This window comes from Quercus lobata, chromosome 5 (assembly GCF_001633185.2).
Source record: "Quercus lobata isolate SW786 chromosome 5, ValleyOak3.0 Primary Assembly, whole genome shotgun sequence".
Taxonomy (NCBI): Eukaryota; Viridiplantae; Streptophyta; class Magnoliopsida; order Fagales; family Fagaceae; genus Quercus; species Quercus lobata.
Genome location: NC_044908.1, coordinates 75,023,555 through 75,046,185, shown reverse-complemented (window position 1 = coordinate 75,046,185; position 22,631 = coordinate 75,023,555). Strand labels below are relative to the sequence as shown.

Sequence of the window (22,631 nt, the reverse complement as noted above, 5' to 3'; positions counted from 1 at the left end):
GCCAAGTTTCTACTCTTTCCACCTTTTCCCATTGAGCCTAATCTCATCTCATATGTTTGAAGGTTCCCTACAAGCTCAGTCAAAGGAATTTGATCAATGTCCTTGACTTCTTCAATGACAGTGATCTTGGCATGGAATCTTTTAAGTAAGGACCTAAGGATTTTCCTAACAATTTTGGATTCTGCAATAGATTCTCCAAGATTGAAAGTAGAATTCACAATATCTTTGAGTTTAGCATAGAAATCATCAAAGGTCTCATCCTCCTCCATCCTTATTTCTTTAAAACTACTAGTAAGTCTTTGAAGCTTCACAGTCTTTACTGCCTTGGTACCTTCATAGGTGGTCTCAAGAATGGTCCATGCTTCCATAGCAACTTCTGTGGATGATATTTTCTTGAATTCCTCATTGGTCACCCCATAAAACAAGGCATTTAAGGCCCTACTATTGAAATTTGCTGCTATGATTGTTGCATCATTCCAATCCACCAGCACTTCCTTTGGCTTAATCCATCCAACTTCAACAGCTTGCCATACCTGTTCACCTAGAGTCTGCAAAAAAAATTTCATACGAACTTTCCAGTACGCATAATTAGTTCCATCAAATAAAGGAGGAATCAAAAGAGATTTTCCACGATCCATGACAACAAGGGTCAAGGATCACACTCAGGAAATTAATCCAATCAGAGTGTACCCACTCTGATACCACTTCTTGGGAAATATAGACCCTGGTTGATAGAATTAACAAGTTTAAACCCAAGTTATTAATTAGATTTATTATGAATAAAACTTGTTAAAACAAAAAAAACATCAATATTGTGTCAATATCGTGTCAAAATCATGCAGCGGAATAAAATAAATAAAATAAGATATGATGACCCAAGAAAACCAATGAAACAAACTAATTTCATAGTAAAAAACCTGGGGGGAAACCTTTCCGAATAGCAATCCACTATAGTAAAGAGAAGTTTCAGATCTAGTACAAAACCTTTGTCCCTAGATTCTACAATCCTCGTAGATGAACTCACAGTAGAAACCTTCTACCGCTTCAAAACCTCTGAACTCTTCAATATATGAACACCACCCTTTTTGATGCACGGATCCCAGTACATGACTAACTCCTTTGCACAAATCCCTGTATGTGACTCACTTACCAACTTGAAGAAGATGTTGGCTGCAAAGTTCTTCACTTCATCAACAATGAAGATCAAGAAGTACTTGGTTACAAAACCCTAAGGCACAAAGACGTAGTAGCTTCTTTTAGAGAGAATAAGGCATCAGTCACCTTTTGCATATGTTCTCCTTGTATTCTCTTATGTGACAGCCTCTAAAATAAGCTTTATATAGGTCTAGGTTTGTGGGAAAAGAAACCCTACACATACATGTCAGCATGGGCCGAAAATTAGATCTGAAAATCTGAATTCCCATTACCTCGATCGATCGAGAGGTGTCGAGGAGATGTCGAGCTTTAAACTTTGACAGATACAACTATCGAGGAGGTGTCGAGCAGGTGTCGAGGGGACAGAAATTTGCTTGATCGATCGACTTAGCTATCGAGAGGTGTCGAGATTGCGATAAGAAGCAACAGAAGAGCTCGATAGATAAGCCAGGTGTCGAGAGGTGTCGAGCAGCTATCGAGCTTTAAAATTCAGTACTTTCTCACTTGATTCTTGGATAGACTTACATGGCTTTAACACTTGAACTTGAAACAAGGTTTCTTGAAGTATTAAACACATCCTAGATCTACCCAAATAAAAGTAAAGTGCGTTTTGTTAAAAGATTAGCCAATTACATAAAATAGTGACATATGTTCCTAACAAGTGAATTACATATGACCTAACATCATCCTTCAATCAAAATATGAAAAAGTAAACTATTACCATGTATGAACAAGTTATCTCTTTTTCCATCATTTCTTAAAGACATGTTAAGAACAACGCATGTTTGGACGAACCAAGAGAGGGTTATGCAACGTTTGCAAGGATTGTGTGGGCTCTACAAGGACCATGTTTATAAGTTAAGAAAAATAGTGCTATCGGTTGTTTTACTTATTTGCTTTAGTAGGATTGTTTAGTTTTTTAGTTGTTAAATTTTATCAATATTCATAAGTGAAAGCTCAAATTAGTGTGAAACACTAATACTTATCTAAGTGCGGAACAAGAATAAATGAAGTGCCATAACCAGAACAACTCTCTAAGCCATAAGTAAGTAAGCAACAATAAATATAAAACTTAAAGAGTAAGGGAAGAGAGATGCAAATACAAGATAACACCAGTAGATGGTATCGAAGAACTCGGTGAAAAAACTTTTCACGACCCTCTAAGTCGAAATCGATCCACTAGTGAATATGTTGGAGTACACAAATAACAAAAGACCCTCCAACTCTAGTCTACCCAATGTACTTGCCCTCCAAACTTCTGTTACCAATAGACTTTTCGGAGTCTTGTCTTCATTAGCTTTTCGAATCTTGCAATACCGTCCGATTAAATCCGCCAAGTCTCACCAGCTTCTTTTGGCAAATCTCCAAAACTTCCCAAGCTCTAAAACACTCTCTACTCTCTGAATAGGTGTGGGTTGTGTTTGGATAAAAATCTCCTCTCAAGGTATAACAATGGGGGAGGAAAGGAGAAAAGACTACAATCATTTCTCATTAAAGGATAAGTAGCTCTCTCTTTAAAATGGTGGGTATGTTGTGTTGTAAAAACCTATCTAGGGTTTTTCCTCTGAATAGCCTCCTTTACTTTTATGGGTAATGAGGGTATATATAGTATGAGAGAAGAGTAAGAAAGTCACACTTAAAATCCTCCAAGCAGAGAGTTTCATGGGTACCTCACAAGATGGCCTGTCAAGTGTAGTACTCGCAAAATACAATCTAACACTTAATTCTTCAACTTCCAGCTTCCAGCATGTGCTTCTCACATGGCCTTCTTTTGGAAACCTTTACTCGCGAGCTTCTTGCGAGATAGTTGTAAAATTGCAATGATCTTCATTTCATGCTCGATTCTTCACTAACTTAATACTAAACCCAATACAATAAAATTTCACAAAATACAAGGAAAAAAATTAATGCAATTATAACACTTTTTCTTATGGAATAAGGCAAACATAAAATATAGTTGTCAATCACAACTTTACAATAAGATTCTTAGGAGGAGATAGGATAATATTTGATGGGCTGTTATTTACTTTTGTCATTAGTTGCTATAAAGTTGAATTTGATAGTTTTTAGACCCCTTAAAACACAATAGGATTAACCTAGTTAATTAACCAAGTTATTACTTAGTCCAAATTCTAGATCTAGGTTATCACAATCAAACAATCATATCATGTATAGCAACGGAAAGATAAATAACACAATGATATGATCACCTAGGAAACCAAACCGGTAAAAACCTGGGGAGGATTTAACCTAACTATCCTCAAGGTAAACCTGAATCCACTATGAAAGAATCAAAGTTGTTCAACAGGACTTAGACCACTAACATCCTATTGCTACCCACCAATAGAAACTTACTGACACGACCACATGCAAGCTCCGAGACCACGGACTACTTTCTTGGATTCTCCAGCAAGTACAAGCACACCCGCTTGTGTTTCTTTAAGTTCTTATGGTAGCAACTGAATGATCATCAAGTTCTTGAACAAATCTCCTCTTGATAATCCTAAGTTTGTGTAAAGGAAAGCTCCTCACAGATCTCACAAGAGATTTACACAAACCGCAATATGAGCAACACTAAAATGTGGCTAGGGTTTGTCTTATATACCTAGGGCAAAAACATAAAACCCTAAACATTTTAAATGAGCTAGGGCTGAGTTAGAATTCTACAGAAAACGCATTCTGCCCGAATTTCGATTGATTGAGCCTAAGCTTCAATCAATCGAACCAAGCCAAAATGCTTTAATAAATCTGCATCAACTTAAATCCAACTTTACATAAATAAACCAACTTTAAGCAAGTCTAAACACAACTAAACATCTTGTTTTGATCATGGTTTGCCAACAATACACATTAGAGTTTTAAATACATAAGATCCTAAGTCTTTAGAACCTAACAGAATTTATTCAATTATATGTTGGCTTTATTTTGTGCCAAATTGGCTTGTAAATCAACATTTAGAAATGCTATATTTAGGTGGGAATAATGTATAGGTTGTGTGTGAGAGAGTGTGAAGAATTGATCAAATGTGTGCAATCAAGAGGCAACTTGCGACTGACTCGTGAGTGGTGACTCGCCGAATGTGTCACATGTGCGGAGCATGCAAGAAGTTGAAGGGTCAAGACAGCTGGCTCACTACAGGACAAAAAGTACAGTCTAGCCATTCTGTTATCTAGTGACTAGAACTCGCGAGGATCTTAAGCCAAATCCTTACTTCACCATATTCATAGCAGTGAGAAGGTTCTTGGTGTTTGAGAAGGTTCTTGGTGTTTGGGAAGTAGTTCAAGAGAGAATCAATTCATTTTAGTTAATGCAATGGGCTTATTGCAGGATCCGGTAAGCTATAGAAGATAAGGTTAGGCATAACCCTGTTGGAGTAAGAAGTTTGCAGGGCTTAGGTGTATCAGGTAGATTAGGCTTGGAGGGTCTATTGATATTCATGTATCCCAATTGATTTTCTAATGGATCATTTTACCGCTTGGAAGGCAGCAAAGAGGTTTTTTGCCGAGTTCTTCGGTTTCCTCTTCAATAACACGTGCCGGTGTTATCTTGTGTTTGCTTCTCTCTATCCCTTACTCTTTGCTTTTAATTACTGCTAAGTTATGATTTAAATATGGCTTAGAGTAGTTTGCATGCATGTTTGGGTATTGCTTATTTTATCATTCCGCACATCAATTGTTTGAATATAAGCTTGCTTTGGAAATTTTGAATTTGGGGTTTAAACAATGATAGTCCTTATCAAGGTCAGTCACTAGAAATAAATAAAAGAATTGAATTTGAGGAAACTTGAGATTTTTGTTTCGGTAAACCTGAAGCAATTATAGGACTACGCAAAGGCAAGAGATTTGCATTTTGGAAACTTGAAGAACTAAAAATTATAGGATAGGACTACCCGAATGAGAAAATGATTTACATTAAAGGAAACCAAAAGAAATTGTTAACAAAATTACCTGTTGAAGTGGGCCGTGTGTGAGGCTTGAATTGCCACAAGCCTAAGTTAGTCACAAGTAAACCGAATTCAACTAGGAATTTAAATCCTACTACAACCGACCTATGACATATATATATATATATATATATATATTAGGTTTGGGTTGTATGGCAAGAGAGAGAATTAGAGAATTCCTAATAACCTAGCAGCAGCCGCATAAGAAGAAGAATAGTGTTTTCTTGTATTGTGGGTGAGAGAGAGAGTTAGGGTATTTTGGGATTTTGGTTTCTTGAGTGTGTTCTTGTGCACTATTATATATCCCTATTATTTTATAGTGAAATTTCTCCGTCGTCACTGTGGAGGTAGACAGTTTGCCAAACCACATAAATTCTTGTGTTCTTTGTATATGCTTGTTATTTAATTTCTGCTTATTTACTATTATTGATTTGAATCTTGGGGTGCTATCTGCACAACAAGTGGCATCAGAGCTAGATTAGGATTCAATCCTTTGAACACAGTAAAGATGTCAAGCACAAAGTATGATGTAGAGAAGTTTTGTGGTAAGGAAAATTTTTCTCTTTAGCAAAGGCAGATGAAGGATCTCCTAATTCAACAAGGAGTTCACAAGGCTTTGCTTGGGAAGGAGAAGAAATTGGAAACGATGAAGGATGTAGACTGGGTAGAGATGGATGAGAAAGCAGCTAGCGCTATTCGTCTCAACCTAGGTGATGAGGTCATTCACAACATTCTAGAGGCAAAGACCGTAAAGGAGGTTTGAGAAAAACTAGAAGGTCTTTAAATGAGAAAGAATCTGATAAACAAGTTGTATGTGAAGAAGCAACTGTATAGTTTGCATATGAAGGAGGGTTTAGATCAATTGGAGCATCTCAACACATTTAATATGTTGAACACCCAACTGTCAAGTTTTAGGGAGAATTATGAGGATGAAGATAAAGCGTTACCCTTATTAGCATCGCTTCTTAATTCTTTTCATCATCTAGTGACTACGTTGATGTACCGGAAAGAGACTATAGTCAATTTTCAGCATCGCTTATTTTGCTGAAAATTGAAAACAATAAAAAAAATAATAAAAAAGATACTGTTCACGCTAAAAGTACTATGCATTTGCCTTAATGCACTTTTCATGTCTTATGAATAATGCAAGAGGCGCTGGTTCCACACACACACACACACAAAAAAAAAAAAAAAAAGGAAGAAAATGCAAACGCCAGCATCTTCATCCATATCCAAACCAACACTAAGAAACTTTCAACCAAGACAAATATATAAAAAATTGTTGTTTCTTAATATATTAAAATGCAATCATCTACCAACATAAACAAAAGATACAAAACATTATTGTTTCTTAATACACAAAACACTATTGTTTCTTTACATTATTTATTTACATGGTTGGGCTAATGATTCATGATTTTGGAGGGAGGCTAAACTACAAAGTAAGGGGGCCCATGTCTTTTTTTTTTTTTTTTTTTTTTTTTACTGAAAATTAAATTACTATTTTTTTTTTTGGGCCTAAGGGGCCCAGGCCCCCACCTGGGTCCGTCCCTGAGACATATCATTGATATCAATGTATTTGTGTGTGGATGCACTTCATGTCGTGGAAGCCGCCTAAATTTATATAATTTGAATTATGTAATGCAGGTTTTACAATTTTGGAAAAGAACCTAGACAGTATTTAAACAGTTTCAATGTAAAACTCAAATAGGTCATCATCATCATCTTCTTCTTCTACTGATTTTAACCTCATCTTCTTCTTGCATCTTCATTCTGCATCACTGCTATCTACTGTACTGTTAGGCTTAATCTTCTGATAAAGGGCTTAAATGAACATGCTCATAAGCTTACCTTGAATTATATCTTGAAACTTACTCCATCTGCCATCAATTACAGTTAAGTATTATTCCTTCACATAATTTGAATGAGAAAACATTAGGTTAGGCTTGGCATAAAACACTGGTTTTATGCCAGCCAATAGATATTTGCCATGTCAGGCCCATCACTTAAAGAAACAGAATGACTTTAAAAAAAAAAAAAAAGTTCAAGCTCACAGCCTTTGCTTCCTTCACACCGAACCTCCACCACCACCACACAGATCATCGGAGTAGAACGATTTCAAAGAAGAAAGAGTTCTTGCCGTGCCCTGTGCTTCCTCCTCTGGGGTTGTGAAATGGGTCAATTTTCTTTATGAGTGAAAATTGTGAAATGGGTCTGTGTGTGGTGTGGGTGAAATTTTGAAGGCTATGTGTAACTATGTTGGTGTCGTATCCGTGTGTATTGTGAATGTGTATGGGTGATGTATAAACAGATTTTGTCAATTTTCTTTCTCTCTGCTGTTTTTTCCACGTCTTTCTCTCTGCTTTGCTTTCATGTTCCTGTTTGGTTGAAAATAGAATACAAAAATTAAATTTTGAGAATCTAAGTCAAATCAAAAGAAATAACCGGTGAGGAAATGAAACAAAGGAGGTGAGGAATCTCTCTGTAGTGTCTAGTTTGGTTTTTGAATGTTGAATAATGAGATCCTCACTGTTTTTGCTGCTCTTTTTTTTTGCTTCCATTCTCTTTCTGAGATTTTTTGTGGGTTTTCTTTCTTTTGGTTTTTTTTTGCTGCGTTTTGGGTGAATTTTTCTAGGTGTAAGAATATCTGGTGTTTTGCTTGCTGGGTTTGCTAATGCTATGTTTGGTTGGGGCGTGTGAGAGGAATTTTTGTGGGGGGAGTTAAGGCTATGTTTGTTTTACTAATTTTTGTGAATAATAAGGAAAAAGTAATTTCAGGTTCGGGCAAGCAAAGGACAACACAACCCAGAGGAGGAAGCAAAGGGCACGATGAGAACTCTTTCTTCTTTGAAATCGTTCTGCTCCGATGATCTGTGTGGTGGTGGTGAAGGTTTGGTGTGAAGGAAGCAAAGGAAGCAGAGGTGAACGGCGTGAAGGAAGCAGAGGCTGTGTGCGTGAACCTTTTTCTTTTCTTTTCTTTTTTTTCTTTTTTATTTATTTATTTATATATCATTCTGTTTCTTTAAGTGATGGGCCTGACGTGGCAAACAGCTATTGGCTGGCGTAAAATTAGTGTTTTACACCAAGCCTGACCTAATGTTTTCTCAATTTGAATACTTTCTTTTCCTTTTCTAAAAGAAATTAAACAGAGTTGGTTTTGTTTTGGTTGTATTTTCACGGCCCAAACATTCAAGCAACAAACAGAGAGATTGGTAAATGAACTGAAAATTTCAGCCCCACTATCTGAAGACAAATTAAAAATTATAGAAGGCAAAACATAATCTCTATTGCAGAACTTAAGTGAGATTTATGATTCTTTGAGTTCCATTGATACTCGAATTCAACTAGTAGCTTGAACAATTAAGAATGTAGGTGATCATATAGATGTTACTCTCAAGCATTCAGAAGTTTTATATGAGCAATCAAAGAAGCTTGCAGCTTCTTAATCAGAGCTGCAAGAAAAGAAGGACAAGTGGAAATGAGGAAAAGTTTGGTGGATGGAATGGCAATGCTCAATGATTCTTACAACAGTTTGGGCAATGTTTATGAAGATGAAAAATCTGCAAATCAAAGTGGATGACATTCGGAATTTGACAGGGATTTCCTTAGATAAGCAACAAATTATAGACGGAAAATTTACAGCTCGAGGGTCTTCCAAATTTAACTAAATTTCAATCTGAAGCACTAGAAGATAGCAGGTACAATAGGAAACTAACAATTTTCTAACACTAATGAATTAAATTTAAACCAAGAATATCAATAAATAATTTTCTAATACTAACGAATTACAGGAGTACTCTACAACAATTTGCTAAATATGGCCATAGACAACAGGAAGAGCTTCTTCGGGGGGCAAGAACAGCTTCAAAGAATTCATGACCACTTAACGGAAAATTCAAAGCCTATTTTGGCAGTTCAGGCTAGCATTTTCTTCTGAGCCATACTATTATATTTATATAGTGGTTGCTTGGATTAATGTTCATTATTTTGACATATGATATCTCCATCTCTGCATTTTAGGAATCTTTTGAATCAAAGCTAGCAAACATGTTTATTGCTTTAGATAAGTTGTTTGCTTAATTTGCATGATGCCATGCTGCTCAAATCGTGGCTAATGAAAGCCTTCTTTGTGTACTGTCTATCAATCTCTATCATTTACATTTTCACTAGCACAAAGCAAACATACAAAGTTAGACACTAGCTATATATCGATATGTTCTATTAGTGTGCATTTGGCATTGACTTAAAAAGTCAACTCTTTTTATTATTTAGCTTATTTTTGCTACTATTTATGGGTTTCATTGTACTTTTTGGTACTATTTATAGGTCTCACTGTACTATTTCAACTACCTTTTAACTTTATCTACAGTACTTTTAACAAAACATTGTCAGTTAGTAAATAAGCTTGATAGGCCAAAAACGTATTGACCCCTTGTGATAAATTAATTGATTAATTAGCCAAATTTATTGATTAATCAAATTAACATGCAATGTACGTGGTAGCACAAACAAATCACCAATTAAACTAAGTATGTAGTGGAAATTAAATTGACACGGTGATTTGTTTATGAATGGGGAAAACCTACATGTCAAAAACCTCACTGGGTGATTTTAAGGTCACCACTCCCAAGAATCCACTATTATCAAAACAAGTAGTTACAAGTAAAGGAATCCCAATACCTTATACCAAACTACAATTGAACCCTTGCTCCAATACTCAATTGGACTTGTTCTGTAGTGACAATCTCTCTTTGTAATGCACGGCTCCTAGTACGTGACTAACCAATTGCACGAATCCTAGTACGCGACTTAATCACCAACTAGAGAAGGATGTTGGTTGCAAAGTTCTTATATTCATCCCACAATGAAGATCATGGAGTTGTTTGATCACAAGACCTTATGGTGTAGAAACATAGCAGCTTCTACAAGAACTAGGGCAAACTAGGTTTTCGGTCACACTCTTCTTTACACTTGTGGAATTGTGTTCTTGTGCAACTCTGCATAACCTTTTACAGCCCTTAAAATAATCCTTATATATGTTTAGGGTTGTGAGAAAAAAAAAAGCCCAAAACACATCACGGATTGGATGAAAATAGAATTGAGAAATTTTTTTTTCATAAACCTCGACAGATACCTATCTGTCGAGCAACTGTCAAGCCTCGGGTTGAAAAAAATCTCTTTAAATCTCAATAGATGCTAGCTGTCGAGCTTTAATGAGTAGCACTTTCACACTTAATTCTTAGACAAACTTGCATGGCTTTAACACTTGAACTTGAAACCTTGTTTCTTGAAGCATTAAACACATCCTAGATCTACCCAATTACAAGTAAAATGCATTTTGTCAAAAAATTAGCCAATTACATAAAATAGTGACATAAGTTCCTAACAAGTGAAACACATATGTCCTAACAATCTACCCCTTTGGCAATTCGTGACAAAACCACAACAAACAAATGAACACATGACAGAAGTCATAAATCACTTAACTCTTACTCACTTGTTGAATACAATAAAATCTATCCTAACACAAACTCTTGAAAAACATTGCAAGAAAAGAGTTTATGGCAAGTAGACTTTGACAACCTGTATTTTTGAAACACTTTAAACAAAACTCATCAAGACATCTTAGTGTGAAACAGAAATAATAGATTGCATACGAGTTATAAGAAGCATGTGCATAAAGAGAGAAAAGAAACAACACATGTAATGGTAGGTGAAAAACATACATCAATATATAAAGAATATAAGTACAATGTATGTCAAAATAATCACAAGATCAATATACAAGATATAATGTATCTGAAATAGAGAGAAAAAAATACATCTAATCCTCACTACATCCCTTAAAGTACACACTCCCTCTAACAAAAATCTTCTATACTAACTCTCCCCCTAAGTATGACTACTCTGATATCCAAAACTACTCCCCTTTTTTGTCATGAGTGACAAAGGGTAAGAGTATTAAGTAGACATCTCATCAGTGCTGGAAGAGCTAGCATCTCCATCCTCATCATCATCATCATCTTCGGAGTCATCATCGTCCTTGGATGCCTCAAATGCCTTGGGAGGAGGAGAGGAAGACTCCACAAAGCCACCAAGGCAAGCCTGCCGTCTAGCAATATGGCCGACATGGGTGTTCACCTGATACATCTCAGTAATGAGTGTATCAAGGCGAGCATCCATGTGCTGAAGCTATGCCATGATCGCATCCAGAGTCACACCTCCTCCAGAAGTAGAGGGAGCAAAGGTGGATGGAGCCGAAGGAGTGGGAGGAGCTGCCAATCCAGATCTCCTCGAACGAAACTGTGCCTTGCTCCTTTTAACGGTAGCGGCGTCAATAGCACACATAACGTGGTAGTGGTCAGACATGGGAAAGGGAGCAGAAAAATGGCGTAAAATCTTCTTGATAGTTGAAGGGAAGATGAGCTTATCACGGGTCATCATATCCCTATGTACATATATGATAGAAAGAATGAAATGAGAGGGAAAATCTATAGTGAGATGCTTTAACAAAGAAAGCAAAAATCAAGCACGGGGCTCGATAATAAAGTTATAATGAGAAAGGGAATGTAAAACAAAAGTCATAACCATGTTAAGAAAACGAGGGCCTTTAGCAAAGGCCGAGCAAGGAGTGAATTGATGATCACCCCAATCAGAGGGACGCTTATAAAAAGTAGAAATAAGCTCGTCTTTAGACACGGTCTTAAGACGATCACAACCAAGGTAGTTAGGATGCGCTACCCTGGGGACATGGAGCACATCAAATACAATATCCGGTGTGACCACTATGCACATACCTCGAACGCGAGTAACAAAAAGAAGTACTGAATAATCAAATCCATGCATGTTGGAGTAGAACTCCTAGATTAGCACGGATGGACAAGTGATTGGGATGTCGCACAGTGACTCCTAACCCCTACTGTAAATAACAGTGGGTAGGTTAGTGTTGGAGAAGTCTAACAAGATGACTTGGCGTTCCGAATGAACACCTCGTCTAGAGAAGTTCTTAAAGAAGTCTGTTTTGGCCTTTGTTAAGGACATATTTCATGTAATTGGCTAATCTTTTGACAAAACGCACTTTACTTGTAATTGGGTAGATCTAGGATGAGTTTAGTACTTTAAGAAACATGTTGTTCAAGTCTAGTATTAAAGCCATGAAGTTTGGATCAAGAAACAAGTAAAGAGAAGTTGTTCATTAAAGCTGGACAGATAGCTCAACAGTTGCCGACATATAGCCATTATTGAGGTTTAATGAGTCTTGATAGCTGCCGACAAATAGCTATCTATCGAGGTCTCGACAGCTGTGGATAGATAGCTATCTATCGAGAATTACGAATTTTAGATTTCCAGATTTGATTTTTGGCCCATGCTTATGTATTTGTGTAGGGTTTCTTTTCTCACAACCCTAAACACATATAAGGCTTATTTTAGAGGCCGTCACATAAGAGAATACAATGAGAACATATGCAAAAGGTGATCGGTGCCTTATTCTCTCTGAAAGAAGCTACTACGTTTTTGCGCCTAAGGGTTTTGTAACCAAGTGCTTCTTGATCTTCATTGTTGATGAAGTAAAGAACTTTGCAGCCAACATCCTCTTCAAGTTGGTGTGTTAGTCATGTACTAGGAGCTGTGCATCTTTGGTTAGTCACATATTGGGATCCGTGCAAAAAGGGTGGCGTTCATATATTGAAGAGTTCAAAGGTTCTAAAGCGGTAGAAGGTTTCTGCTATAAGTTCATCTGCGGGGATTGTAGAGTTTAGGGACAAAGGTTTTGTACTAGATCTGAAACTTTTCTTTATTATAGTGGGTTGCTTTTTAGGAAAGTTTCCCCCTAGGTTTTTTACTGTAAAAGTAGTTTGTTTCATTGGTTTTCTTGGGTCATTATATCTTGTCTTATTTATTTTTTCCACTGCATGATTTTGACATGATATTGATGTTTGTTTGGTTTAACAAGTTTTACTCATAATAAATCTAATTAATAACTTAGGTTTAAAACTTGTTAATTCTATCAACTAGGGTCTAAATTTTCCCAACAGCCTTTTCATCACAAAACTGGACGTGTGAGGGAGTAGGATCAGAAGAAGAAGTGGATGCCCTAGAATGAAGAGGGTTCTAGGATGGAACAGCCTTACATTTTGGTGCCATGATGCACAAACGTAAACTAGAGAGTGAGGGGTGGAGGGGGGGGGGGGAGAAAGAAACAATCAGAAATGTCTCAAAACAGTTCAAATATATAAGAATATATAGAATGTAAAGGACGTATGCATGAAAATGCATGAGCATATGATATGCAATAGTAATTGCATCATGGGCTCAGCCCAATCCAATCATACCATCATACAATCAATTTAACATATATAACACACATCTAAATGCATGAAAATATAGTTACAATGCACATGAGATGCAATACATGAAGTTTTAAAGATCAAATCTTCAAAACCCATTTCAAAAAGTTTGCAAAAACCTCATCAAGTTGAAAAATCCAAACATTTTCCAAAAACCCCAATTTTTAGGTCAAAAGATATGAAAATGCATGAAAATGAAGGATTAAGACACTTACCAAGTGAAGGAAACTTGATTAAGGCCAAAAAATCCTTAAGAAAGAGGTTTGAGTGAGAGAGATAGAGGTTTAGGAAGTTGAAGAGTCTAGAGAGATCGAGAGAGATCGAGCAAAATGAGATTCAGATCGCGCTGAGTGAATATATAGAAGCTTAGTAATTCTCAACAGCTATAGGTGTCAAGTGGTGTTGAGTTTTAAAAAGGTCGACAGATGCAGCTATCAAGCAAGTGTCCACAGTCAAATAGAAGCTTAATGGATCGAGGAGATATCAAGGGGACATAAACTTTCTTGATCGATCCACCTAGCTATTGAGAGGTGTCGAGATTGCGATAAAAAGCAACTGAAGAGCTTGGTAGATAAGCTAGGTATTGAGGGGTGTCGAGGAGCTGTCGAGATTGCTTTAAAAACAGTTTTTCAAGAAGGGAAAAACACATACATGAATGCAATCAAACATGCAACTCAACCAAAGATCTAAACATCATTTTAATCTCTTAAAATCATCTCTCATCAATAAAATTGATAGGCATTTAGATCCCAAAACACACACACACACTAAACAAGTCTAACCCATTTTATATTTCAAAAACAAGTTAAGACAGTTTAGTGAGCATACATTAACACATATATTCCTTGTGATGGCCAATCACATTGTACCTGCACATGTATCAAAAGTAGCAAAGAATATTGCTTGTTGTGACTGAAAAACATCACAAGATTGCATAAGTGTCTACATGTTATGACGATTTAAGATATGAAAAAATCACTTTAACTCACACACAATCATAACTATTTGATGGAGACTATCACCTTCGAGGTACATCATATAATTCCCACATCTCCTAGAATACACACTTGCAATCATATATAAAGCATTTTTATTCTTTTTTCTTTTTATTTTCTTTGCATATTTTTCATTTTAAGCAAATCATGCATGGGCATATAAGAGAGAGAAAGAAATACCCAATTATGTTAAGCATTTGACATTTCACTTTTTCTATGCCAAAGTATACAAATGTCATGTCATGATTGGCGGGAAAAAATTGTGAGATGGTTATTTATGCCTTTCTCTTAGGATTTTCTAGTCCTTCCCATCAAAAAGAGTGATACGAGTGTTAAGTACAAGAGATCACTTAATCTTACTCATCATAAACATGAGCCACAAAGCTCACTTGCTTAGTTGTGCATAGAGATGCTCATCTAAGTTACAAAAGATACAAATTTTAGAAAATTTTGTTTCAATGGCCATCCATGGTACACAAGTACCAATGTACACAAACACACACTGTTTTTGTATTTTTCAATTTTTTTTATATGAAAAACAAAATAAACCAAAACTGAAAAGAAAAACAAACAAAAACAAATTAAACAAAGCAATGCATAAAACTAGATTGACTCAAAACAATAAAGCAAAACACACAAGTAATGTAAAAATATATATATATATATATATATATTTATATATATGAAGGGGAGAGAGAAAAAGTGACAGAATCACTTCAAGCCATTTTCCTTCCACACCTTGGAAGAGCCTTTCCTTTGTGTGAATCTTTGAACCAGAGGTGAGGGTAAAGAATTGAAATTGTTCGAGTTTGAAAGGAACATATGGGCTTTGAGAAGATCTCCAGGAGGAGCAAAAGAGAATGGAAGCTGATTCTGATCTCCCGACGCGATCATGCTATTGCTCTTTTGAGTGGCTAACCACTTGTAGCAATTAGGTCGAGTATGTCCAGCTGCTCCATAGTGATGACAGAAATGTTGCTTTTTCTGTTTCGGCTTTTAAGAGTTAGCCTTCTTAGACCTAGGGTTTTTAATCTCTTTCTTATCAAGTTTAGGGGGTGCTCCTAAGATAGATTTACCCTTATCTATGTTCTCACTAGCTAATTCATTTTTGATAGCATTGTTCTCAGGACAACATTGTTCTCAGTTTCAACATTATTATCAAGAGGAACAAAAATAGTAGTACTAATAGAAGCAATGATAGGAAAAGAGAAATCATATCCTAAACTGGTTTGATCGAAAGCAGATTTTTGATGACTGAGCATCTCATCGAGCTTAGCGCTTGAAGTTCTTCCCAACTGAGCACTGACTTGGAACAATGTTGTCTCAAGCTTCTTGGTCTTCTCAGCCAAGAATTTATTCTCAAACCTCAGTGCTCCAATAGTCTGATTTGCTTCATCAAACTTTGTAGAGATTTCTTCTAGCTTAAGCTCCACATCACTAAGCTTCTTGATGGCCAACCAATATATATTCTCATACTTTTCTGAGACCTTGTGTAACTTTGCATAGGCTATGTGAATGTCATCTTGTTCATCCATCTTCTCAAACTTAGACTCCACCAATTCTTCTTCTTCATCCATATCTTCAACAATCCCATCAGTATGATTGACAATGGCAGTGAAGGCATTCAGGATCCTGTCATCCTTATTGTCGAAATCATCCTCAAGCTCAGTGTCACTCAACGTAGCAGCGAGTGCCTTGCTCTTCCCAATGGTCTTGAGATATTTAGGGCACTCTTGTTTCATATGACCGAAACCTTGACACCCAAAGCACGTTAGTCCTAAGGGAACAGTGTACTGACCGCCATCCCTAGCATCCTTCTTCCCTTTGTCTTGGCTCTTAGACTAAAAAGAACTCGACTGCCTACAGTCCTTGTCGAAGCCCTTTACATTGGCATTTTTCATGAACTTCTTGAATTGCCTGGTGATATATGACTTCATCTTAGAATCTTCATCATCAAAAGAATCATCAGCATCACTACTCTTGGCCTTCAATGCCGTGCTCTTGCTTTTACTTGATTTTCCAATCCTTGTCAAACCCAACTCATAGGTCTGCAGATTTCCAACCAACTCTGTTAAAAGAATTTTGCCAATATCCTTTGATTCCTCAATTTTGGTTGTAAAGTTGTGATTTACAACTATGTTTTATGCTAGCTTTATTCCATGATAAAAAGTGTTGTAATTGCTTTAATTTTATTCCTTGTATTTTGTGGGATTTTATTGTATTGGGTTTAGTATCAAGTTGGTGAAGAATCAATGGATTTCGCGAAAAGCTCGTGAGAAGCTAACCCGCGAAATAGACACATGAGGAGCATATGTATGGAAGCTGAAGAGTCATGCCAGGCTATCGTTTTCACGAGTGTCTCGCGGGTAAGGCCTTCCCGCGAGATAGTCTCGAAACTTTCTGTCTAGAGGTTTTTTAAGTGTAACTTGCTTACCCTTCACCCATGCTATATATACCCTCATTACCCACAAATGTAAAGGAGGCCATTTAGAAAGAAAAACCCTAGTTAGGTTTTCTACAACACACACATCCATCTTTTTGAGAGAGATAGCTACTCATCCTTAGTGAGAAATCATTGTAGCCTCTTCTCCTTCCCTCTCCCATTATAATACCCTGAGAGGAGATTTGTACCCAAACACAATCCACACATTTTCAGTGTAGTGAGTGTTTTTGGTGTTGCTGGGAAGCATTAGAAAAAGCCAAGGATGGCAGATGCAACATGGAACTTGTTGCGAGATCTGAAGAGTTAGACAAGACACGGTTCCGAGAAGCCTTGTTGGAGTAGGAGCTTGGAGGGCTTAGGTACAGTAGGTAGATTAGGCTTGGAGGGTCTCTTGCTAACCCATGTATCCCAACTGATTGTCAAGTGGATCGATTACCGCTTGGAGGGCGGCAGAGAGGTTTTTCGCCGAGTTCTTCGGTTTCCTCTTCGATAGGACATCAGCGTGTTATCTGTGTTTGCATTCTTCTTCCCTACTCTTTTACATTTCATTTTACTGTTGTGATTATATGAATATGTGTTAGAGTAGCTTGTTTGTTTATTCGCTCGCATTTACACTATTCCACACTTAGAATTAAGTTAGTGTAAAATCTATTGAGCTGTAACTTTTATTTGGGGGTCTAAATAGCTTTTGTGTTTTTAACACATTTTCGAGCTTTTAGCGGCTATCTTGGCATGGAATCTCTCAAGTAGAGATGTGAGCACCTTTCTCACAATCTTGGGTTCAGGAATGGTTTCCCCAAGATTGAAAGCTGAGTTTATTGTATCCTTGAGCTTGGCATAGAACTCATCGAACGACCCATCCTCCTCCATCTTAATCTCTTCAAAGCTAGTAACGAGCCTTTGAAACTTCGAATCTTTGACAGCCTTGGTTCCTTCATAGGTTGTCTAGAGAATGGTCCATGCTTCCTTTGCAGTTTTAGTGGAGGATATCTTCTTGAATTCCTCATTAGTGACTGCATTGAACAAAGCATTCAATGCCCTACTGTTGAAGTTTGCCACCTTGATCTTAGCATCATCCAAATTTGCCGGTGCTTCCTTCAGCTTAGTGCAGCCTATCTCAACAGCCTGCCACATTTTCTCATCTAAAGACTGCAAGAAAACTCTCATGTATACTTTCTAGTATTCATAGTTAATGCCATCAAATAAAGGAGGTATAATAAGAGACTGTCCTCTATCCATGACAAACAAGGTTCAATGGATCACACAGCAAAGATTAACCCTAATCAGAGTGTGCTTGCTCTGATACCACTTAATAGGCCAAAAACGTATTAACCCTTTGTGATAAATTAATTGATTAATTAGCCAAGTTTATTGATTATTCAAATTAACATGCAATGTACATGGTAGTACAAACAAATCACCAATTAAACTAAGTATGCAGCGGACATTAAATTGACACGGTGATTTGTTTACGAATGGGGAAAACCTACACCAGTCACCACTCTTGAGAATCCATTATTATCAAAACAAACGGTTACAAGTAAAGGAATCCCAGTACCTTATACCAACCTATAGTTGAACCCTTACCCCAACACTCTATTGGACTTGTTATGTAGTGACAATCTCTCCTTGTAATGCACGGCTCCTAGTACGTGACTAACCAATTGAACGGATCCCAATACACGACTTGATCACCAACTTGAGAAGGATGTTGGCTGCAAAGTTCTTCTGTTTATCCCATGATGAATATCATGAAGTTGCTTGATCACAAAACCTTATGCTGTAAAAACATAGCAGCTTCTACAAGAACTAGGGCAAACTAGGTTTTCAGTCACACTCTTCTTCACACTTGTGGAATTGTGTTCTTGTGCAACTCTGCATAACCTTTTACGGCCCTTAAAATAATCATTATATATGTTTAGGGTTGTAAGAAAAGAATGCCCAAACACATACTCACGGATTGGATGAAAACAGAATTGAGAAATCTGTTTTTCATAAACCTCGACAGATACCTATTAGTCGAGCAGCTGTTGAGCCTTGGGCTGAAATAGCTCTCTTTAAATCTCGATAGATGCTAGCTATCGAGCTTTAATGAGCAACAATTTCACACTTGAACTTGAAACCTTGTTTCTTAAAGTATTGAACACATCCTAGATCTACCCAATTACAAGTAAAGTGCATTTTGTCAAAGGATTAGCCAATTACATAAAATAGTGACATATGTTCCTAACAAGTGAAACACATATGTCCTAACAAAGCTATTCCCAAATGGACTCCTCTCACCTTTTTCTAATTATTTGGAAACCAATATTACCATAAAATTAATTATTATTATTATTATTATTATTATTTTGGTAGGGCTATTTGCTACTTTCCTCATAGAAGTTGCAATATTTCGGCTTGCAACAAATGATAATATCGAACAAAACACTTGGATAATAAATTTGGTTAGGTCACTCTCTTTTCTTCTTGTCTCAATTCAGATTATCCATGCCATATGCATATACAGGTATGTTGAAATGAAGAACAAAATAATATTTGGATAAGAAAAAGCATTTATAGATTCAAAATTTAATTTAGTGACCCGAAGATGTAACAATTTTGAAGACCCTGACTATATTCTTCGATAGGAAGTTGGAGAAAAAATTCAATCATGACCACTTCAATTAGAAGAAATTATAATCTTCACCACAAATAGATAGGACTGGCTCAATGTAGTACGAGACTTGAGGCGATAGATTTATGGAGAAAGTATTTTATATCAAATGATACTATGTTGGCAGTATCAAAATTCAATAAGTGTGAGACATGACAGTAAAAAATAACTAACTTACTAACAAATGAAAGACATGTTAGTGGGTAGTTATTTTTGCACATGTCTCTCGTTTATTGGATTTTGATACGGATGACGTAGTATCATTTGATATAAAATACTTTTTCTAGATTTAAATAAGATATTGTTTTTAATGATGAAATTTTATTTAAATAATAGTATTTAACTTTTTATATATAATTTAAAAATCATTCTTCTAACTTCTTGAAATGCAAAGTTAGTTATCGTTTTTTTTAGCTTGTTAAATCCACCTAATATATATATATATATATATATATAATCCACTTAAAATGAGATGAAATATTCTTATAAGATAAATAATTTGTTAAAGACTGTTATTCCTAATTTATTGCACAAATTTCAAAGAAAAAAAATCTAAATTATATCACATCCCAAAATAATTATATAGCCTACAAACTGTGAGAGTCTACTACTAGTTTAAATAATCATATGATGGGAAAAACAACTTTCTTGGATTTATATATGATATTTGATATATTTCTTCTCAATTTCCCTCTTACCTTATTACAATTCAATGACAAAGATTCACAGTAGTCATGCATAAACAGGCAACAAAACAAGTGGCAGCAACGTAAAAAAACCAAAAACAAAACAACACCTTAACTTAATGAAAAAGAAAAAAGAAAAGAAAATAAGAGATTAACCTCACTGGCTACTAAACTACAAGCGAAACAAACAACTCTTACATGCATAATTTATATCCTTCGCCTTCTTTGTTGACCACGGTAATTTGGAGGTTTTGCTGGGACAAAATACTTGGCAAGATATAGGATTTCCATTGTTATGATGAAGCCAACTGCATATCTAATCCCCACTCTTTCCCATGAGAACCATCTTTCCTTACTCTCAACCTTTGGACGTGGTTTTGTTGGTGCGAAGTCTTCCGAACATGGCACTCGAATTTGCATTCCACACAACCCACTATAGTTGGCATAAAAGTTTGGATCATTCATTGTATCTGTTAGGTTCTAAGACTTTAGGAACTAAATGTATTAGAACTTCAATTTGTAATGTGTCAGTAAACCATGATCAAAACTTAGAGTCTAGATTTAGGCTGCTCAAAGTGTGTTTATGTGTAAAGTTGAAATCGAGTGATTGTAGAATGTACTGGACTAAATCTACAAGGCTCAATCAATTGAAAATTAGACTCAATCGATTGAACCTCATGCAGATTGTTTTTTCTGCAGAATTTCCAACTCAGCCCAAGCCCATATGACGTGTAGGGTTTTATGTTTTACTTCAAGTATAAAAGGAAAAACTCTAACTACGTTTTAGAGGTTGTTGATATGTTGTGTGTGTGAATCTTCTATGAGATCTAGAGGTGTTTACTTTCATACACACTTAGGGTTATCAAGATCAAGATTGATGTCAAGAACTTGGTGATCTTTTTCAGTTGCCATTTCAAGAGCTTAAAGAAAGACACAAGTAGCAGAACTTGTGGTTGATGTGGATCAAGGAAAGAAGTAGTCCGTGGACTCGGAGTTGTCACATGGTCGTGGCAGTAAGTTTTCTACTCGAGGTAGCAATAGAATGTTAGTGGTCTAAGTCTTATTGTACAAACTTCAATTCTTTTATAGTGGATCTGTTTTACCTTGAGGATAACTAGGTTAAATCCTCCCCAAGTTTTTTACCGATTTAGTTTTTCTAGGTTATCATATCATTGTGTTATTTACTTTTCAGCATTGTTTTCATGATATGATTTGATTGTGTTAACCTAGATTTGAATAATTTATCTAAGTAATCACTTGGCTAAATAACTAGGTTAAACAACTTGTGTTTTAAGGGGTCTAAAAACATATAGTATCCATTTGGCTACCACCTGAAATCTTGCCAGCCAACTTGTTGTTACTAACATCCATAATAGTCAATTGTTGCAACTTTCCTAGTGATTGTGGAATTGAGTTTGATAAATTGTTGATAAGTCCAAACTCTCTAGATTCGACAAATCACCAAGACTTTCTGGTATCCTTCCATAAAGATTGTTATGTGAGACTTTGAGAACCTTTAGAGCCTTCAAACTACCTAATGTGGTTGGGATTTCACCTGAAAGTTGGTTCATTGACAAGTCTAAGAAATAATAGATCATGAAATATTTCCAAGATAGACCTTGTGTTGGCTTCTTCCAATTAAGGATCAGATCATTAATCTTGTTCTTGGCTTTGAAGCTTGAAGTAGTAGTTGTAACATCAGGAAGAATGTCTATTGATTCGTGAGATGTTTTAGTCATACCAGCAAGATTTCCAAATTTAGCAGGGATTTTTCCAACAAGATGATTACTTGAAAGATCAAGAATTTGGAGTCTAGTAAGATTGGAAATACAATCATGGATTGAACCTTGAAAAGAGTTGTTTTGTAAATTCAATATTCAAAGGGTGGAGATTTGGCAGATAAAATATGGTAATTCACCTGTGATTTTATTGTCAATGATGTCTAGACATATAAGGTTGGTCATATTATTTAGGTTGGTAGACATGATGCCAGAAAACTTATTTTTACCTAATGAGAGAATTGTAGTCTGTATGGAAAAGTTTGTTGAAATTTCACCTGAGAATTCATTTGAAGATAAATCAATGAATTGGAGAAGTATATTAGAGCTAAAATCTGGTAAACTATTGCCAAAAAATTTGTTTTTGGACAAGTCCAATATCGTGAGGGTGGCAAGATTGGAAATGGATTCAGGAATCTTCCCTGAAAAATTGTTGTCATTCAGCATAAGAAACAGAAGATTGGTGGCACTACCAATGTTGCTTGGTAGTTGTCCATAAAAGTTTTTCCTAGACAGGGAAAGAATATGTAAATATATAGAGTTGAAAAGAGGAGGGAGAGAACCTATGAGATTGTTATACGACAAAATCATAAATCCAACTTCCATTTCAGCAAGCTATTGTGGGAA

The 22,631-nt window shown here is 36.1% G+C and overlaps 1 pseudogene; it reads left to right on the top strand.

Moving 5' to 3' along the window:
• Window positions 1-5,675: 5,675 nt before the first annotated feature.
• On the top strand, window positions 5,676-22,503 carry LOC115991126 (annotated as a pseudogene).
• Window positions 22,504-22,631: the final 128 nt, after the last annotated feature.